Source organism: Pinus tabuliformis, chromosome 1_1, assembly GCF_031772625.1.
Source record: "Pinus tabuliformis cultivar Carrire ecotype Pingquan chromosome 1_1, CPIR1, whole genome shotgun sequence".
In the NCBI taxonomy this organism is placed as follows: domain Eukaryota; kingdom Viridiplantae; phylum Streptophyta; class Pinopsida; order Pinales; family Pinaceae; genus Pinus; species Pinus tabuliformis.
Genome location: NC_142297.1, coordinates 111507352 through 111529222, shown reverse-complemented (window position 1 = coordinate 111529222; position 21871 = coordinate 111507352).

Below are 21871 nucleotides of genomic sequence, written 5' to 3'. Positions count from 1 at the left end.
TCTTGAACATCCCCTCACTCGGCACAGCATACCAATACGCTGTCAAAATCGAGCAAAAGTTCAAACAGAAGAAGCGAGACTTTGGATCTGCAAATCCGAAGCCCAAAGGACAAAGCCAAGGCGGGGTGACCCAAGACAACCCGTCAAAGCCGCAAGAAAAGAACAACACCATGAAGCCGAAGAAGGACACAGGGAAGTGGTGTGAGTTCCACAAGAGTCCCACTCATAACACAAGTGAGTGTCGGACCAAGCAGTCGCTGGTGGCCGAGTTGAAGGCTTCCGAATCAGATGCATGTTCCGATCCTGAGCCAGAACCCGACAAGGGGAATGGAAAAGGGAAGCAGATCATTGATGCGGATCCCAATGCCACTGTTGCCACTGCCAAGATCAAGAAAAATGAGCCCGAAGATCCAGAGGAGGGGGAGCGTCTTTTCCACTCACAGATGTGGGTGAAGGGTTCACCGCTGCGATTCATTGTCGACAGTGGTAGCCAAAAGAACCTGGTTTCAGCAGAGGTCGTGAAGCGGTTGGGCCTACCGACTACACCACACCCGCAGCCGTACAGTATCGGGTGGCTTCACGAAGGACGAGATCTGAAAGTTCGCCAGCAGTGCCGCCTTCCCTACAGCATCAAGCCCTTCACAGACGAGGTATTGTGTGATGTTACACCCCTGGATGTTTGTGATGTACTATTAGGCCAGCCATACTTGTGGAGGCGACATGCTGTGTATGAGTCAAGGCCTCGCGCTGTCATTATTTCTTTGAATAATTCATTATACAGGATACCGGAGGTAGCCCCACCGACTGCCACATCCTTGATCACTACCAAGAAAGGCAGCAAGCTCATATCACAGACTAGGAAATTCATCTGTATGGTTCACTCCCAAAGTAAGGGGAAGATCGTTGCTACATCCATGACTCCTGCAAAGGGTTCCTCCACGCAGCAGCAGCAGCAAAGGGATACGGTCATAACAAAACACAGGAACAACTTCTCCTCACCCACATGGGTACCACACAAGTTTCAGGTGGGCAACAAAGTCTGGTTGCATCGACAGAAAGAACGCCTTACCAGAACCCATCAGAAATTCAGACCACTCCGACATGGTCCTAACACCAGTACCAAGGCTACGGGCAACAATGCTTTGAAGCACAGCCTTCCTCCATTCCTTCGCTTGCACCGAATGTTCAATGTGGACCATCGTCGACCATGCTTCCCACCATCACTGGACACATCAAAGATTGCAGGACAAGTTCAGCAGATGGAGGAACTCAACGCAATGGGGACCATTGCTTCCTAAGGGGGGAGGAATGATCCAGGTGGATATTGGTGGCCACCTGCCAAGTCCACCTGGACCCCCACCATTGTCTTTCTCAGCGTTTTCAGTTTCCTTAATTGTAGCACAACTTACTATTTTTAGCAGTTTTTCGGGTCCTGAACTTCCGGAGCCGTTTTGAGGCCCTAAACGACGTTTTTTGGGAAATCTGGGGCAACATGGGTCCATGGACCGATGTTGCCCTTCCCAAAGTGGTAGTGCTCGGATAGATCTTTCTAACGAGCTATCATACGCGTCAAACGGAGATCGTATGCCAAAGTTACGACCCCGGGAAATTGATGTACCAATTTACCCAAACGGGGCCCACAATTTGGCGTTTCATCTTCTAGGGTTAGGTTTCGGGATGTGAAGGGTTTTTCCATTGTTTCTCAACAATAAATAGGCCTTCGAGCCTCATTGTAATACAGTTCGGAACAGTTCAGAGGCATGTAGCCGCCACATCTCTTCTCAGAGATAAGCTACCATCGCCCTAGCTGGTTTCTTTCCATTTCTGGTTGTAAGCATATTTCAGTATTTTACAGTAATGAAATGAAGTATTATTTCCGCTGCATCTTTGTCTTTATGGTTATCGCATCTCTGTATTTATGGTTATCTCTGTAATTTATTGCGTTCCTGTCTAAATCCGGATCAGTGGTATCAGAGCGGTCTGCTTTTTCTCTGTTTTTCTTTGCATGTCCCCAACGAGGTCGGGATATAAGGAGTTAGGGCTTGAACTGGTCGAACCTTTGCAAGACCAGCCTCGCAAATCCCGACGGCCTCCCATGGCAGATGAGAAGAAAGACGAGGGGGCAGGAGATCCTATCAAAATCTTGCTCGAAGAAGCGCTCGAGCGGCAAAGGAACGCGATGATGGATAGCTTCGCGCAGATTCTTCAGCGGCTACCCAGAGGCGACGCATCGGCTTCCAACAGCGACTCTGGAAATGCCACACCCTTCAAGGTACAAGTTAATTTTGAAATCCCCATATTCGAGGGTCAAATAGATGGGTATTTTTCTGTTCACGAATTTTCGAGTCGGGAAAAGATTATTTTCGCTCTTCTCAAAGCAGCCCCCCACGTCAAGGACTGGTGGGAAACCTACTGCGAGCAGAAGGATGAAAGTACCGGCTCACTATTTTCAGCCGCACCCACTTGGAATGACTTCCGGGATGCCATCAAGGAGCAGTACTACCCTGTCGGAAGCTATGAGGACAAATACATCAAATGGACCACACTGCGGCAGGGACGAGACCAAGATGTGCCGGAGTTCACAAACATTTTTCATACCCTTCGCACACAGTTGGGTATCAAAGATTCTGAGCTGCATCTAGTACTCAAATACCGCGGCTGCCTACACAGATACATCCAGGAAGAGATGGTGTTCTTGAACATCCCCTCACTCGGCACAGCATACCAATACGCTGTCAAAATCGAGCAAAAGTTCAAACAGAAGAAGCGAGACTTTGGATCTGCAAATCCGAAGCCCAAAGGACAAAGCCAAGGCGGGGTGACCCAAGACAACCCGTCAAAGCCGCAAGAAAAGAACAACACCATGAAGCCGAAGAAGGACACAGGGAAGTGGTGTGAGTTCCACAAGAGTCCCACTCATAACACAAGTGAGTGTCGGACCAAGCAGTCGCTGGTGGCCGAGTTGAAGGCTTCCGAATCAAATGCATGTTCCGATCCTGAGCCAGAACCCGACAAGGGGAATGGAAAAGGGAAGCAGATCATTGATGCGGATCCCAATGCCACTGTTGCCACTGCCAAGATCAAGAAAAATGAGCCCGAAGATCCAGAGGAGGGGGAGCGTCTTTTCCGCTCACAGATGTGGGTGAAGGGTTCACCGCTGCGATTCATTGTCGACAGTGGTAGCCAAAAGAACCTGGTTTCAGCAGAGGTCGTGAAGCGGTTGGGCCTACCGACTACACCACACCCGCAGCCGTACAGTATCGGGTGGCTTCACGAAGGACGAGATCTGAAAGTTCGCCAGCAGTGCCGCCTTCCCTACAGCATCAAGCCCTTCACAGACGAGGTATTGTGTGATGTTACACCCCTGGATGTTTGTGATGTACTATTAGGCCAACCATACTTGTGGAGGCGACATGCTGTGTATGAGTCAAGGCCTCGCGCTGTCATTATTTCTTTGAATAATTCATTATACAGGATACCGGAGGTAGCCCCACCGACTGCCACATCCTTGATCACTACCAAGAAAGGCAGCAAGCTCATATCACAGACTAGGAAATTCATCTGTATGGTTCACTCCCAAAGTAAGGGGAAGATCGTTGCTACATCCATGACTCCTGCAAAGGGTTCCTCCACGCAGCAGCAGCAGCAAAGGGATATGGTCATAACAAAACACAGGAACAACTTCTCCTCACCCACATGGGTACCACACAAGTTTTAGGTGGGCAACAAAGTCTGGTTGCATCGACAGAAAGAACGCCTTACCAGAACCCATCAGAAACTCAGACCACTCTGACATGGTCCTAACACCAGTACCAAGGCTACGGGCAACAATGCTTTGAAGCACAGCCTTCCTCCATTCCTTCTTTTGCACCGAATGTTCAATGTGGACCATCGTCGACCATGCTTCCCACCATCACTGGACACATCAAAGATTGCAGGACAAGTTCAACAGATGGAGGAACTCAACGCAATGGGGACCATTGCTTCCTAAGGGGGGAGGAATGATCCAGGTGGATATTGGTGGCCACCTGCCAAGTCCACCTGGACCCCCACCATTGTCTTTCTCAACGTTTTCAGTTTCCTTAATTGTAGCACAACTTACTATTTTTAGCAGTTTTTCGGGTCCTGAACTTCCGGAGCCGTTTTGAGGCCCTAAACGACGTTTTTTGGGAAATCTGGGGCAACATGGGTCCATGGACCGATGTTGCCCTTCCCAAAGTGGTAGTGCTCGGATAGATCTTTCTAACGAGCTATCATACGCGTCAAACGAAGATCGTATGCCAAAGTTACGACCCCGGGAAATTGATGTACCAATTTACCCAAACGGGGCCCACAATTTGGCGTTTCATCTTCTAGGGTTAGGTTTCGGGATGTGAAGGGTTTTTCCATTGTTTCTCAACAATAAATAGGCCTTCGAGCCTCATTGTAATACAGTTCGGAACAGTTCAGAGGCATGTAGCCGCCACATCTCTTCTCAGAGATAAGCTACCATCGCCCTAGCTGGTTTCTTTCCATTTCTGGTTGTAAGCATATTTCAGTATTTTACAGTAATGAAATGAAGTATTATTTCCGCTGCATCTTTGTCTTTATGGTTATCGCATCTCTGTATTTATGGTTATCTCTGTAATTTATTGCGTTCCTGTCTAAATCCGGATCAGTGGTATCAGAGCGGTCTGCTTTTTCTCTGTTTTTCTTTGCATGTCCCCAACGAGGTCGGGATATAAGGAGTTAGGGCTTGAACTGGTCGAACCTTTGCAAGACCAGCCTCGCAAATCCCGACGGCCTCCCATGGCGGATGAGAAGAAAGACGAGGGGGCAGGAGATCCTATCAAAATCTTGCTCGAAGAAGCGCTCAAGCGGCAAAGGAACGCGATGATGGATAGCTTTGCGCAGATTCTTCAGTGGCTACCCAGAGGCGACGCATCGGCTTCCAATAGCGACTCTGGAAATGCCACACCCTTCAAGGTACAAGTTAATTTTGAAATCCCCATATTCGAGGGTCAAATAGATGCAGATGCCGTAGATAAATGGTTAAATCTGCTAGATGGGTATTTTTCTGTTCACGAATTTTCAAGTCGGGAAAAGATTATTTTCGCCCTTCTCAAAGCAGCCCCCCACGTCAAGGACTGGTGGGAAACCTACTGCGAGCAGAAGGATGAAAGTACAGGCTCACTATTTTCAGCCGCACCCACTTGGAATGACTTCCGGGATGCCATCAAGGAGCAGTACTACCCTGTCGGAAGCTATGAGGACAAATACATCAAATGGACCACACTGCGGCAGGGACGAGACCAAGATGTGCCGGAGTTCACAAACATTTTTCATACCCTTCGCACACAGTTGGGTATCAAAGATTCTGAGCTGCATCTAGTACTCAAATACCGCGGCTGCCTACACAGATACATCCAGGAAGAGATGGTGTTCTTGAACATCCCCTCACTCGGCACAGCATACCAATACGCTGTCAAAATCGAGCAAAAGTTCAAACAGAAGAAGCGAGACTTTGGATCTGCAAATCCGAAGCCCAAAGGACAAAGCCAAGGCGGGGTGACCCAAGACAACCCGTCAAAGCCGCAAGAAAAGAACAACACCATGAAGCCGAAGAAGGACACAGGGAAGTGGTGTGAGTTCCACAAGAGTCCCACTCATAACACAAGTGAGTGTCGGACCAAGCAGTCGCTGGTGGCCGAGTTGAAGGCTTCCGAATCAGATGCATGTTCCGATCCTGAGCCAGAACCCGACAAGGGGAATGGAAAAGGGAAGCAGATCATTGATGCGGATCCCAGCGCCACTGTTGCCACTGCCAAGATCAAGAAAAATGAGCCCGAAGATCCAGAGGAGGGGGAGCGTCTTTTCCACTCATAGATGTGGGTGAAGGGTTCACCACTGCGATTCATTGTCGACAGTGGTAGCCAAAAGAACCTGGTTTCAGCAGAGGTCGTGAAGCGGTTGGGCCTACCGACTACACCACACCCGCAGCCGTACAGTATCGGGTGGCTTCACGAAGGACGAGATCTGAAAGTTCGCCAGCAGTGCCGCCTTCCCTACAGCATCAAGCCCTTCACAGATGAGGTATTGTGTGATGTTACACCCCTGGATGTTTGTGATGTACTATTAGGCCAACCATACTTGTGGAGGTGACATGTTGTGTATGAGTCAAGGCCTCGCGCTGTCATTATTTCTTTGAATAATTCATTATACAGGATACCGGAGGTAGCCCCACCGACTGCCACATCCTTGATCACTACCAAGAAAGGCAGCAAGCTCATATCACAGACTAGGAAATTCATCTGTATGGTTCACTCCCAAAGTAAGGGGAAGATCGTTGCTACATCCATGACTCCTGCAAAGGGTTCCTCCACGCAGCAGCAGCAGCAAAGGGATACGGTCATAACAAAACACAGGAACAACTTCTCCTCACCCACATGGGTACCACACAAGTTTCAGGTGGGCAACAAAGTCTGGTTGCATCGACAAAAAGAACGCCTTACCAGAACCCATCAGAAACTCAGACCACTCCGACATGGTCCTTACACCAGTACCAAGGCTACGGGCAACAATGCTTTGAAGCACAGCCTTCCTCCATTCCTTCTCTTGCACCGAATGTTCAATGTGGACCATCGTCGACCATGCTTCCCACCATCACTGGACACATCAAAGATTGCAGGACAAGTTCAGCAGATGGAGGAACTCAACGCAATGGGGACCATTGCTTCCTAAGGGGGGAGGAATGATCCAGGTGGATATTGGTGGCCACCTGCCAAGTCCACCTGGACCCCCACCATTGTCTTTCTCAGCGTTTTCAGTTTCCTTAATTGTAGCACAACTTACTATTTTTAGCAGTTTTTCGGGTCCTGAACTTCCGGAGCCGTTTTGAGGCCGTAAACGACGTTTTTTGGGAAATCTGGGGGCAACATGGGTCCATGGACCGATGTTGCCCTTCCCAAAGTGGTAGTGCTCGGATAGATCTTTCTAACGAGCTATCATACGCGTCAAACGGAGATCGTATGCCAAAGTTACGACCCCGGGAAATTGATGTACCAATTTACCCAAACGGGGCCCACAATTTGGCGTTTCATCTTCTAGGGTTAGGTTTCGGGATGCGAAGGGTTTTTCCATTGTTTCTCAACAATAAATAGGCCTTCGAGCCTCATTGTAATACAGTTCGGAACAGTTCAGAGGCATGTAGCTGCCACATCTCTTCTCAGAGATAAGCTACCATCGCCCTAGCTGGTTTCTTTCCATTTCTGGTTGTAAGCATATTTCAGTATTTTACAGTAATGAAATGAAGTATTATTTCCGCTGCATCTTTGTCTTTATGGTTATCGCATCTCTGTATTTATGGTTATCTCCGTAATTTATTGCGTTCCTGTCTAAATCCGGATCAGTGGTATCAGAGCGGTCTGCTTTTTCTCTGTTTTTCTTTGCATGTCCCCAACGAGGTCGGGATATAAGGAGTTAGGGCTTGAACTGGTCGAACCTTTGCAAGACCAGCCTCGCAAATCCCGACGGCCTCCCATGGCGGATGAGAAGAAAGACGAGGGGGCAGGAGATCCTATCAAAATCTTGCTCGAAGAAGCGCTCGAGCGGCAAAGGAACGCGATGATGGATAGCTTCACGCAGATTCTTCAGTGGCTACCCAGAGGCGACGCATCGGCTTCCAACAGCGACTCTGGAAATGCCACACCCTTCAAGGTACAAGTTAATTTTGAAATCCCCATATTCGAGGGTCAAATAGATGCAGATGCCGTAGATAAATGGTTAAATCTGCTAGATGGGTATTTTTCTGTTCACGAATTTTCAAGTCGGGAAAAGATTATTTTCGCCCTTCTCAAAGTAGCCCCCCACGTCAAGGACTGGTGGGAAACCTACTGCGAGCAGAAGGATGAAAGTACAGGCTCACTATTTTCAGCCGCACCCACTTGGAATGACTTCCGGGATGCCATCAAGGAGCAGTACTACCCTGTCGGAAGCTATGAGGACAAATACATCAAATGGACCACACTGCGGCAGGGACGAGACCAAGATGTGCCGGAGTTCACAAACATTTTTCATACCCTTCGCACACAGTTGGGTATCAAAGATTCTGAGCTGCATCTAGTACTCAAATACCGCGGCTGCCTCCACAGATACATCCAGGAAGAGATGGTGTTCTTGAACATCCCCTCACTCGGCACAGCATACCAATACGCTGTCAAAATCGAGCAAAAGTTCAAACAGAAGAAGCGAGACTTTGGATCTGCAAATCCGAAGCCCAAAGGACAAAGCCAAGGCGGGGTGACCCAAGACAACCCGTCAAAGCTGCAAGAAAAGAACAACACCATGAAGCCGAAGAAGGACACAGGGAAGTGGTGTGAGTTCCACAAGAGTCCCACTCATAACACAAGTGAGTGTCGGACCAAGCAGTCGCTGGTGGCCGAGTTGAAGGCTTCCGAATCAAATGCATGTTCCGATCCTGAGCCAGAACCGGACAAGGGGAATGGAAAAGGGAAGCAGATCATTGATGCGGATCCCAGCGCCACTGTTGCCACTGCCAAGATCAAGAAAAATGAGCCCGAAGATCCAGAGGAGGGGGAGCGTCTTTTCCACTCACAGATGTGGGTGAAGGGTTCACCGCTGCGATTCATTGTCGACAGTGGTAGCCAAAAGAACCTGGTTTCAGCAGAGGTCGTGAAGCGGTTGGGCCTACCGACTACACCACACCCGCAGCCGTACAGTATCGGGTGGCTTCACGAAGGACGAGATCTGAAAGTTCGCCAGCAGTGCCGCCTTCCCTACAGCATCAAGCCCTTCACAGACGAGGTATTGTGTGATGTTACACCCCTGGATGTTTGTGATGTACTATTAGGCCAGCCATACTTGTGGAGGCGACATGCTGTGTATGAGTCAAGGCCTCGCGCTGTCATTATTTCTTTGAATAATTCATTATACAGGATACCGGAGGTAGCCCCACCGACTGCCACATCCTTGATCACTACCAAGAAAGGCAGCAAGCTCATATCACAGACTAGGAAATTCATCTGTATGGTTCACTCCCAAAGTAAGGGGAAGATCGTTGCTACATCCATGACTCCTGCAAAGGGTTCCTCCACGCAGCAGCAGCAGCAAAGGGATACAGTCATAACAAAACACAGGAACAACTTCTCCTCACCCAAATGGGTACCACACAAGTTTCAGGTGGGCAACAAAGTCTGGTTGCATCGACAGAAAGAACGCCTTACCAGAACCCATCAGAAACTCAGACCACTCCGACATGGTCCTTACACCAGTACCAAGGCTACGGGCAACAATGCTTTGAAGCACAGCCTTCCTCCATTCCTTCGCTTGCACCGAATGTTCAATGTGGACCATCGTCGACCATGCTTCCCACCATCACTGGACACATCAAAGACTGCAGGACAAGTTCAGCAGATGGAGGAACTCAACGCGATGGGGACCATTGCTTCCTAAGGGGGGAGGAATGATCCAGGTGGATATTGGTGGCCACCTGCCAAGTCCACCTGGACCCCCACCATTGTCTTTCTCAGCGTTTTCAGTTTCCTTAATTGTAGCACAACTTACTATTTTTAGCAGTTTTTCGGGTCCTGAACTTCCGGAGCCGTTTTGAGGCCCTAAACGACGTTTTTTGGGAAATCTGGGGGCAACATGGGTCCATGGACCGATGTTGCCTTTCCCAATGTGGTAGTGCTCGGATAGATCTTTCTAACGAGATATCATACGCGTCAAACGGAGATCGTATGCCAAAGTTACGACCCCGGGAAATTGATGTACCAATTTACCCAAACGGGGCCCACAATTTGGCGTTTCATCTTCTAGGGTTAGGTTTCGGGATGTGAAGGGTTTTTCCATTGTTTCTCAACAATAAATAGGCCTTCGAGCCTCATTGTAATACAGTTCGGAACAGTTCAGAGGCATGTAGCCGCCACATCTCTTCTCAGAGATAAGCTACCATCGCCCTAGCTGGTTTCTTTCCATTTCTGGTTGTAAGCATATTTCAGTATTTTACAGTAATGAAATGAAGTATTATTTCCGCTGCATCTTTGTCTTTATGGTTATCGCATCTCTGTATTTATGGTTATCTCTGTAATTTATTGTGTTCCTGTCTAAATCCGGATCAGGCAGGTACCAAAGAGGTTGAAAACAACCAAACAGGCAACGCGACAGTTAACCCCGGTAGGGATAACGTTGCCATATAAGGAGCACCAACATTCCCGAGAGGAGGGAAATGACCAGGATTCCCGTCAGGAGGGGAACTTGGGTTGGTGAACCCGGGGAAAGTTGCCATGGCAAACGAAAAGAAACCTACTCAAGCTAATGCACACAAGATCTAACCAGGTAATGTTTATCGTGGCCAAATGAATTTTAAGACGCAAAGACACAACTTGACCTTTTCATGTTTTAAGAGTCGAGAAAAGGACGAAAAGATGACTCTAGTCTCCTTCGAATGTTTAATGAGCACGAAGTGACAAGACGCTCACTGGCACCTTTTCTTTTAAGGAGTCCGAAAAGGATCAAAAGTGACTACTCTGGAGACTCTAGGCAAAGGGTTTACCAGGCAATCCGTAAAACTGCTTATACACCTTGGCAATCGTATGAGAACCAAGGACTTCCCGTACTGCAGTCAATCTTCCCGAATGCTGTGTTCGGTGCATTACGGTTCGCAAGGCGGCAGACTCGGCTTCCTATGGATCAAGGTCGATAACCTAGTGGGGTCTCCCCTATATACGCGACGGTACGTGGGAGCTCAAATCCGTGCTAGACCACTATCGAGTCACAAGAGGAGGAATCACCCAACCGTAATGTGAAACAATATTGACTAGGTTTAACGACGCCGGAGCACGTCTCTAGCCTATACCTCTACAATATGAGCGTTATGTTCCAATGCGTTTTTAAGTTCATTCAATTTATTTTATGGTTGATCTTGAATTAAGTTTCGGTTTCAGGTCCTACCGTATGATCTCTCACAATTGCTTAGATGCAAACTACATGCCAAAGAATACCATTTCGTTCGATGAATTCTAACTATGAGAAGGTTAAGAGTTTTCAATCAAACAAAATGAACTCAATCAATCAAACAATCTAATGCCGCTAATGGCAAAGAAATGAGACTTTTCCTTTGGAGAACACAAATCAATGAAATGCTCTTTTTCCATTAACTATTGAATGCAAAAGATATTAGTTTGATTTCTTTTCCAATGGCACAATGCACTTAAAATGAATTTTGAGAGACAGCAACACCGAGTAAAAAGAAGTAAAATCACTCAATGAAAAACACGACAAAGTCCCAAAACACTACAACAGTTCTCCAAATCAAAGGAAAACAAAGGCTTGTAAGGGCTATGTGATCTAAGCCTAACAAGGTGGAATGAAAACCAAGCAAGAAGGAAAGTTCCCGCAAAAGCAAAGTCAAGTAATAAGCGAATCTTTGTGAACAAGCAACTAAACAAAGCCAATCCAACGAAAACGGGATGGTAACACCAGGTCACAAGACACAAAAACGAGATCCGCCCAACAAGACTTCCCAAGCAAGTTCTTCAATATTCAGACAATGAAAAACAAGTGATAAACCAGGTGAAAAGAACAGGGAATAGTCAAACCAACAGGCCCAGGAGGAAGAATTGAAAAAATTCAATTCTACAGGTGTCAGCGCGGGTGGTACACAGCAACTATGCGCTGATCAGAGACCACGCGTAGCAACAAAGCGCTGTCAGCGCGGAAGGACACGGGTTATCCGCGCTGGTTCGATTTCAGAACCGTCGCGACTGTTCAATGAGAAAACGCGATGACCGCGAGATCCAAGAAACAGGTAAGCGATGTCAGCGCGACTGTTTTATTTAAAAACGCGCTGAGGCTAAAAAACAAGCAGAATCAAGCTAAAAACTCCCAAACCAGGGCAAGGGCTCTTCAAACAATTAAAGCACTTCCCAGACTGAACCAGGAAATCCAAAAGCAGAGGACTAATCCCTAATCTTCGAAAAGAGAGCAATCAAACAAACTCAAAGCAAGAATGAATGAAAAGGGACAAAGGCCAGCTCCCCAGCGGAGTCGCCAAATTGTTACGGAGGTAAATCCTCTCTGCGGACAGAGACGATCCCTACTAGCCCAGACCGGGTCTAGTAACAATCACACAATGCTACTACGCAAGTTCCTAATTGCAAATAAAAGGTAGGCAAAGAAGACCTACTTGGATTCCAACGCTTATGCTTGATGAAGAAATGTTGTCCTCGCTCCTTCGCTTTGGCCGGTCACAATCCTTCACGATCCTTGTGAATAGATACCTGCACACACGAAGAGAGATACAAATACAAGCGTGAAATCTAATAAATGCAATTATACATCAGTCAGAAAGGACATAACTCACATTAACCATTACAAAGACAAATGAGAGTGGAACCATAATAGTAGTCATCTATTATTAATCATCAATAACAGAGAAGAGTACAACCAATGTTCTGACGTCGAATCCTTCTCAAGAGGGTCCAGCCAGCAAGTCTCTTAAGCATTCACCTTTAGAGGTAGATCTCCCAAGACAAACTCTCTCTCTCACACAAGCCACACTTTACAACCTTCCTTGAGCTCTATAACATTCCCACACTTGTCACACCAACTACCTATCAAACACACACTAGCAGCAATCCAAGCACTATCAATTCCACACTTTCCAAACTCTCCAAAAACTAGCTGCTCATGGCAATGGTAGAGGCATAAATAGGAGAAGGAGTCTCCATGAATGGTGGGAGGATGAGCTTATCTCCAAGGAAGGTGGCTCAAATGACGAACAAACATGCCATAGAAGGGAGGGTGATACTCACAAGGCCAACAACCAAGTCTGAAGTCATCTGGAAGACCGGCTGTTAGAACAAACTCGCCCAAACTGGATCAGCGCGGGTGTATAACTGCACTGGAGCGCTGACATCGCATCAGAATAATGGAGAAGGTCGTGTCAGCGTGACTTAATATAACATAAATTGCGTTGGCTCATGAAATTCGACCAGCACGGGAAACCCGTGTGCTTCCGCGCTGGCAGCGCATGAGTTCTGTTATGAAGCGCCAGTCAGCGCGGTTATTTTAATAACAGTCGCGCTGATGATGAAAACTTTGGCAAAGTGGGTCATTTGGCCAGTTTAGAGAGCATGAGCTTGATTATTTTGAACTCCTGACACAGTAGGGAGACTGACAGGGAGACAGTGACAAATTACTGTGTAACAAGGACTTCTTGATCATTGAAGTCCTTTAGACCATTATCCTCTAATATTTCCTCCATGCGATCCTTCCAGGCTGTATAATTCGAGCTACCATCAAGGGCATACTCGAGTCTTAAACCACTAAACGCCATAGGTGAAATTGAGATGTGATAAGAACTCGATTTCTATCTTTAGGAACCAAACTTCGAACTTCTCCTTCTTGTATATTGTTCTTTGCCTTGATCACCTTTTCTCTAATACCATGTAGAAATTCCCACTGTAGATCAACGTATTATGCAATATACTAAAACACAATACAAGATCTACTTCTACAACACTTTGTGAAAGCTTAATCGAATTGAGCAAGATCAAGAGAACACATATAACTGAGAATGAGAAATCAATCACACATAACATAGAATAAATATCACGGGGAAAACCTTAGCCTAAAACTCCAACTTTGTATTATCATACAAGTGGAAATCTTGTTCAAGTTACAAAAATAATCAGCTCTCAAGCTATCCTACTCTCTATGAAATCAAACAATATAGCTCATAGACTGAATAGACATAGTATATGTCCTCCTCAAGCCCTCCAAGCCTCCTATTTCCTTGCGCAATTTTTCTTGGGGTCCAGTGATGTCACATGTGTGAATTGGCCTCATCACACTCACTGTAACCTCTGATCTAACTGCGCAATCCTCAAGTAAAGAATTCCTTCTACATGTAAGGAATATTCACAATGGAATATTCTAGCAATTGATAGTACACTGCTCCTCCATCTGATCTCAACTAGGTCTCTAAATTAAATGACATGCATGACTTATTTATGAGAGAATACTCAATTATTTGAAGTGCGGTAGTTACATGCATGCAAGCATTAACTAACTGAACTTACATTAATTCAATAAATTGTTTGAATTAATCTAATTGGACTTGACTTAGTTAACTAAGTCAACTAATTACAACTCATCCTTATCTCTTTAACTGCTGGATAAATTCTTCAATTAATGGAGAAACTTTTGCATGTCCCCACATAGACTTCAAGTTTGATTTTCCTTAACTAATTAACTCAAGATGAATTAATTAATTAATTAACAAACTGCTGCTAAGATCAAATTCGAATTTTACTTCACTATTTTAGTATAGGGATTGACTAAAATAGGAAGGTATCCCGAAATGGTATTTATAGAATGCTATTTTTAGCACTTCCATTTTTCCATCCATTGTTGCTAAGATCAACGCTGGTTGAACTACTATTTATAGTAGTGCTAGTTTTAGCAATTCTATTTTTAGCATTTCTTGTTGCTATTTTCAACACACCATGCTACTACACATACTTTGATTATATTCTAACTCTGTAGTTGAACCGATCTGATCTCACACTGTTGATGCCCCTGCTACTACTGTCATGACACTTTTGTTGCAACCACTGCAATGGTGAGTCTCAATATCCCTTTGAATAAGTTTGGAAAATATCCTAGTTGGAAACCATCTCGTGGAATCTCTCTCTGGATGGAACTGTGCCTACTACCGCAACTGACCAATTCACACTACCACCCTAATCACATGAATTTCTTGCAAATCGCACTTGAAACTGGAAACTTGATCTATCCTTTGAACTTTAATATTCTAGCTTCCATAGGGTTTCTCCTTCTAAGTATTAAACTCTCATTGATCCGTTGAACCACTGTAACTGGCGCTGCAACTATCTCACGAGTGTTTAACTCCAAATAGCTCTGTACTATCTTATGATAATCTAAATGAAACTAACCGAATTCGCAACTACCTCTCGAACAGATAACTACAACTAGATCTACATTATCTCTCGATTATATGACTGCACCTTGCTGACCTCTCAATCCTCCTAATACATACTACTTTAGGCTCTCGTAGCAAAGGTATTGATCCATGTGAAGAATATACAACAATTGGATCTGATCAACTGATCAAGCCTTCCATGGCTAGATCAAGACCTCCTTGCTGCTCCTTCCTCATACCCTACCCGATTTGGCATACTGAAATATCATACTCCTCCTCCATCTAAGGATAACGTTGCAAACATCACAAATTCATCTTCCAACCTGGAGGACACATCATAAATCTTTGCCAAGGTTTTTGTCTTATTTCCCTACCTGTCCTTCTTCCTCTTTGAACACTAGTTGACATAGTGAAAAGGCTCACCACATCCAAAGCACTTGACCTTCGACATGTCCTTCTTCTTCTTCACTCATTTTGAGCCTTGTCCTTGACTAGGACCTTTCTTTGTTTTTCCTTTCCCTACAAGAGCTACATTTTCCCCTTCTCTGCCTTTGGTCCCTTGCCACTACTGCAGATGGTATCATATATGAGACTGAGTCTCAGCTTCTCCTGATTGAAGTCACCCCATAGGTGCTCCCAACTAGGAATTATGTATTTCCCATAAATTACTTGGACAAATGTATGCCACTCCTTGGTAAACTTGTTGAGTGTTGTGTGCAAAGTCACTATCTGACAACTTCTCTCAACAACTACAATTTCATATATGACACCCTAAATCTAGGTGAGATAGGATGTAACACTTTTTCCATTTTGCATCTTGACCATCCTTTGCTTCTCTTTCACAATCATTTTCCAATTCTTAGACGAATCTTGGTACAACTTCATGATGACATCCCATGTGTCATTTGTTTTGTTCTTCTTTACGATATGCAATATATTACGATCTTGAACTCCATCGATAACCATCCTCATATCTTTGGCGATATCCTTCTTGTAATCATGGTACTTGATAGGATCTTTTGGTTCAGCAACAACTATTGTCATGAACTCCTTCAGACCGTGCTCATCTAGAAGGAATTGTATCTTGGCCTTCCAAATGCCAAAGTTGGAGGCTTCGTCTAGCTTGTCTTGATCACTGAGTCTTGCTACAACCATCTCCTCTGAAAAATACAAAAATCAAATAAATTGGAGAAATTTACCTCACTCCTACTACTGAAAAATTGATCTAAAAAACTTACTCAAATCCCTACTGCAAACTCGCACCCCTTTTCAACTCACACTAGATCTCGTACCCCACACAAGATCCTACAACTTGCACTTCTCTCTAAGAAATGTTAGTGAAAATTCATTCTGGTGAATAGTTTTCCTTCCTCTGTCTCTAAAACTATTTGCACCTCCTCCAACAAATGGATCCAATGACTGGAAATGAAATTATTTCTTCAGATCTATGAAGTGGGTAATCTAGATATTTGATCCGCTTGTTTTAGCCATCTTTTTGTAGATAAATTGGCCTTTCTCTAACTTTGAGAATACTGGAGAAATAAAGCAAACTTGGTCGAAACCATTCACATGAGGGTGTCCTTTCTCTTCCTTACCTTGCACTGAATGCCACTACAAAGCCCTCGCTGTAAAATCATTGTGCTAGATCTGCTTTGTGAATTAATTGATATGGTTGTTAGAAGCCCCTTTCTGATAATCCTACGACCTAATGGTATTGATCCTGAGAGAAATCAAACTTTTCCACCGACCTAGACTGGAAATCGAATTTCTGCCTCCAGCAATTCACACTGTCTAGCTGACCTGTGTATATATGGAATTTGTGCTTCATATCTCCCTCTGAATCTATACAAATCTCGCTTCCTTTCACCTAGAGTCTCTGATATGATCTTTGTCGCTCTGATACCATGTCAAAATTCCTTGAATGAGACCACTTGAGATTCTCCTAAATGTTAGTAGTTTATTTGTCTTATGAATTATTATTCGATAAACAATGATAAATTCATTGATGCATTCTTCAAAATAAAAAACACAATGTGGACATATAAAACACGGAAATAAAAAATAGATGCACACACACAAAAATTGACGCTACTATTTTAGACAATTGTCCCTGGAAAAGACCTAAAGGGAAAACTAGTGCAACAAATGAGGGTTTTATTATTGTGCAATAATTTGAGAGAAATATTACAAATGGTTGCCTAACTAGAAAAACCTCCAGAAAATACTGATCTCGACTGGAAAAATAATCTGGAGATCCAAGATCTCCTTTTGCAACTAAATCTGGCCCTCTTTCGACAACTTGCACTCTCCCAGGTTATTTGCACTACTGCTCAAGATAAATTTGGACATCCCCAAAGATGCCTCTAAGTGAGACGTCTAGCCTCCCTCTGCCTCTGAAATATACTTGCTCTGCCTCTGGGACCTTGATCAAAAAATGAAAATTAAAACGAGCTCTTCCGGCAACTCTTACAGGATGAATTCACTAATTCACATTACTGCATTTGGCCTCCTTTGCAGATAATTCAACCTCCCCCTTTCTCGTCCATGAACACTAGAAAATATTGAGGAAATATTCCTCTGAAATCTCTGCTACCTCCTCTCTCTAATTCTTTCCCTTGCTTCAACTACGCCCTTGTTGATATTGCGAACTGGGTAACTCGAAGTACTCAAACTCACTCGATATCATTTCTCCAAGCTGTCACCTTTCTCTTATAATCTTTTGTTGGACAACCAATGATTAAGATCTAATCCTGATCAATGGCATAGATCACTTTAAGTCCAACAATATAAGTCTCTACAGAAAAATCAAATTACCTTAATTAATTAACTTTAATTGACCAACTTCCCTAAGTTAGACTTAGGAAATAATTTATTATTAGCTAATTAATTTAATTAAGGAATTTTTGAGTCTTATCTTGCGAAACCTTTCCTGGGTTTTGGTTATCTCATGTTCCTTAGCCTCTTAAACATCATAGAGACTAGAACAATTGTCTCCTACTACCATAAACTAACAAGTTTGTGGCATGTAAGTTCTTGTTTTATCTCTAACTCTGAGGCATATAAGAAATATTTTTTTTGTTTTGGTACTTGTTTTTTGAATGAGAATGCTAATGTGATGTAATTTTGTGTTTTTGAAATTAATAATGCCTAATGCATAGTTTTTATTTTTATAGAAAATAAAAAAGTGGATCAATTAGGGAAGAAAACAGTGCATACTTTGACACTTCCCCAACATCAACACCAAAAAGTGATGGCCCTCAATATTACAACAAAAATGTTAAAACTCTTGGTCTTGTCTGTAATTATCAACTCGAGGTTCATGAGAATTTAAGAGGGGTCAACACTATGTATGTAGCATGCAATGTATTCTTCTCTTGTTGATCTGATGTAGGTGAAAAAGAAATTGAGGATAAATTAGGTTACTTAGAGACCACTTCTACTATCCATGCTATAGGAAATACTCGGAAATTGCAAAGAAAAACAAAGGGCAACAAGTAAACCTATTCTAATTATAGGAAAGCAAGGAACAACAAGTAAATGTATTCTAATTTTAGAAAGGGAAGAAAATAAATTCAATCAAGTTGGGACAAAATCAAATCTATTCTACTGTGCATTGAAAATACTCCTGCAACTAAAAGAAGACATTCAAACACTAAACCCTAATTTGCATAAAATAAAGACAATTTTACTACAACTATTAGGTCAAGAATTCTAGGGGGTATTTGATGCAATCAATGGACTACTACAGAAGCCCATGTTTTGCTACAGGAGACAGTCGAAAGCAGTTTTATGCATCCTATTTATGGTTTGAGAGATGAGTAAGGTAAAGGAGGAATAATGAGAGGCCAATAATTCCTTCCTGAGTCCTTATGCCTATGATGAATCAGTGTATTCCTCAAAAGCGTAAATTTGTAAGTTCATGTAAGTATGCAAAACAAGAATTTACTACTAATTGATACAACATAATTATGTGATAGCAAGTAAAGAGATATTAATATGAGCAAGTTAAAAGCATGGAAAATAATGCTAATTATATGAAAAATTTGTTGTTAAACTTAAAGTAAAATGCATAAAGAGACTGATAAACAAACTAACTTATCAACCTGCAGAAAACAAAATTTGAAAGTGATACAACATAAATGAATAGTTGAACTAAGCATGGAAAATAAGAGTAAAAAGAGGGGGCCTGAGCACTTGGGTTGGGCCCTAACCCAAGGAAACTTGGGTCCCTGAATAAAGAACAATCTAGGAACAAAAATGCTTCTCTTTGATCATAAAATCTGCTCATACATAAGAGTACAAAATTGAAATGCTAGGCAAAAGCCTTCACTAACTACTAGTGATTCTAACTACAAAAAATCTCCCTAATGGGCAAATCAAACCCCTTATTTATAAAAAAGTAGTTGAGTGACAACCTCCTTGAAGAGAGAGTTGCATCCCTCCAAAAACCCTAAAAAATAGAATTTGGTTCCCAAATGACCTCACAACTACAGGGAGGCGTAGTAATTGCTCTAAGCCAACCAAGTTTTGGTTATCCTCCAATAGGGGACACGTCCCATATTTTTTTCTTGTCTAGATTCTGTGTGCTATGTAATAAATACTCTCATTATTCTGCACAATAAACACATTAGGGACACAAGATATGCTAATAATCTCTAACCTTCTTGAAACCTGATTAAAGTTGAGAAATACATTATTAAGTGCCAAAGGAGAGGTTAAATGTGCCTAAGAAAGGTTAGACGGGCCTTAATTTGTATATAATTATGAGGTCTATCAATCTCTTCTCACGTCCTTTATTGGACTTCTGTCAGCTACAGCTACCAAAATAGATCTCTCTCCTAATTCACCACCATGCTGAAACCTTCTTTTGCTACCAAATATTCTACTCTAAAAATCTATCATCCTCTTCTACCATGTACTTTCTTCCCTTGTTTCCTTCTTTCACATTGTCAACTCTATAACATCTCGACATACCATCTGACTATGACTTTGGAATTGTCAATTGTTCATCCACTCTCTACCTTCTTCTTTCTCTACATCCTAGGCCCTATCCCCTTAGGCCATTCCCTGGTCATCCCCGAGCTCGGCTTTTGCACATAAGGGGTTTAGCTGCTCATAGTATCTGATTTTATCTTCATGACTCACTTATTGTTGAAATTCACATAAATGATAAAATTTCTTATCATGGTAATTACTTGTGGTTGATATGCATTCTTTTCTTAGTATTTACTTGTTTATTTATGTCATCAATAAATTATATATTATAAAAATATAGAGAACATAATGCATTAGAGACAAGAGACACCAAAAGTTAGGCTCCAAGCCAGGGAGATACCCCATAAGGGGGAAAACCCAACAACAATCCTTCTCTTATAGAATCATATCAAAATGAGATATCCAGGACCATGACCAAGACTAGAACTGCCACCAAAAACAAAAAGTCCACCCCTCCTCCAAGTCACCTCCACATGCAAATTCAACATAGGTTAAACTGGTTACTTTCCTAAAATTTTGGCCCCAGAAATTTCGGGCTTGCAACAAGCTTTGAAATTCAACCTTCTCTCACTAAAATGCTTCCATATGTGCGAGCTCTTTCTTTCCTTCTTCTTGATCTATTACTCTTTTGTTGGGTGCATACATTGTATATGACTATGAGCAAGTGTGTATCCCTCAAAGTGATCGAATTGTCTTCTATATACCTATCTAAGAGGTCGAACAAGTGGCTCTTGGAGGCCAAGGTCGACTTGTTCACAAAGAGGGTCGACTTGATAATTTTTTATGGACTTTGACTCAATAAAATTCAAAATCCTTTTTCTTACAAATGTCCAAATGGGACATGATTCAAGTACATTTCCTTTGACTCATAATAAATTCATTTTAACTCTTTTTGACTCTATAATCATGAAGAACATGCTTTGACTAAAAATATATATAATAATGAATATAATAAATACATTAATGATTGTTTTTACATTACATTGTGAAGACCGACACTAGTTACATCTTCAACACTAATCACATAAAAGCATTTTAATGGAAGTTGTTAATGATTTAATATACCTTCCACATGGTCCTTTCAAAAACTTCCTCTCCGTTGTGCTATATGACACTATGGATTCAACAACAAATTGTACAATATATCCTTTTAGTATACTTTCAAACCAATAGTCTACTACATGAGAGATCTTGTTACTTACATCCTTTAATTGCTTAACTAATTTAGGAGTATATCTTTTAGGCTCAACAAGTTGCCAATCTCTATGTTCATCATTCAACTTTGTATCCACTTTGGTAACAAATTTGGAAGCTCAAGGAAGAAAATCTCATAAAATTCAGTGAAGACATATCTCTACAATGGCCCTTTTTTACTAATCCATCGACCATCTATTTCACTTGCAGCAAATTCTCAACAAGTTGCCAATCTCTATGTTCATCATTCAGCCTTTGTATCCACTTTGTTAACTCATAAAATTCAGTGAAGACATATCTCTGCAACTACCTTTTTTTACTGATCCGTCGACCATCTATTTCACTTGCAATAAATTCTCACTCTTTTTCTTCAATCCACACTAATTATCTCCTCTGTGGAATTCCCCATTCCTATCAATATTAGATCCCAATCCCGGTAATTAAATCATTGTTAACATTGGGCAAGATCTAACTTAGGTTAATGCACAAGGTTGGGTCAACAAATCCCCACTAGCCCTCGAAGTACCTATGGAGATTACCAATTATGTAGTGACGAAACAAATCAAAATTGATGCACTAACTACATTTTCAGCATCCTACAATATTCAATTCACACTCGTATACTAAACCCAGTTGGAAACACCAATAGCAACCATTATACACATCAAAGCAATAACAAAATTTAAAGGGGAATGCTGCTTTTTTATACATAGCACAACATCATACATTATAGCATTT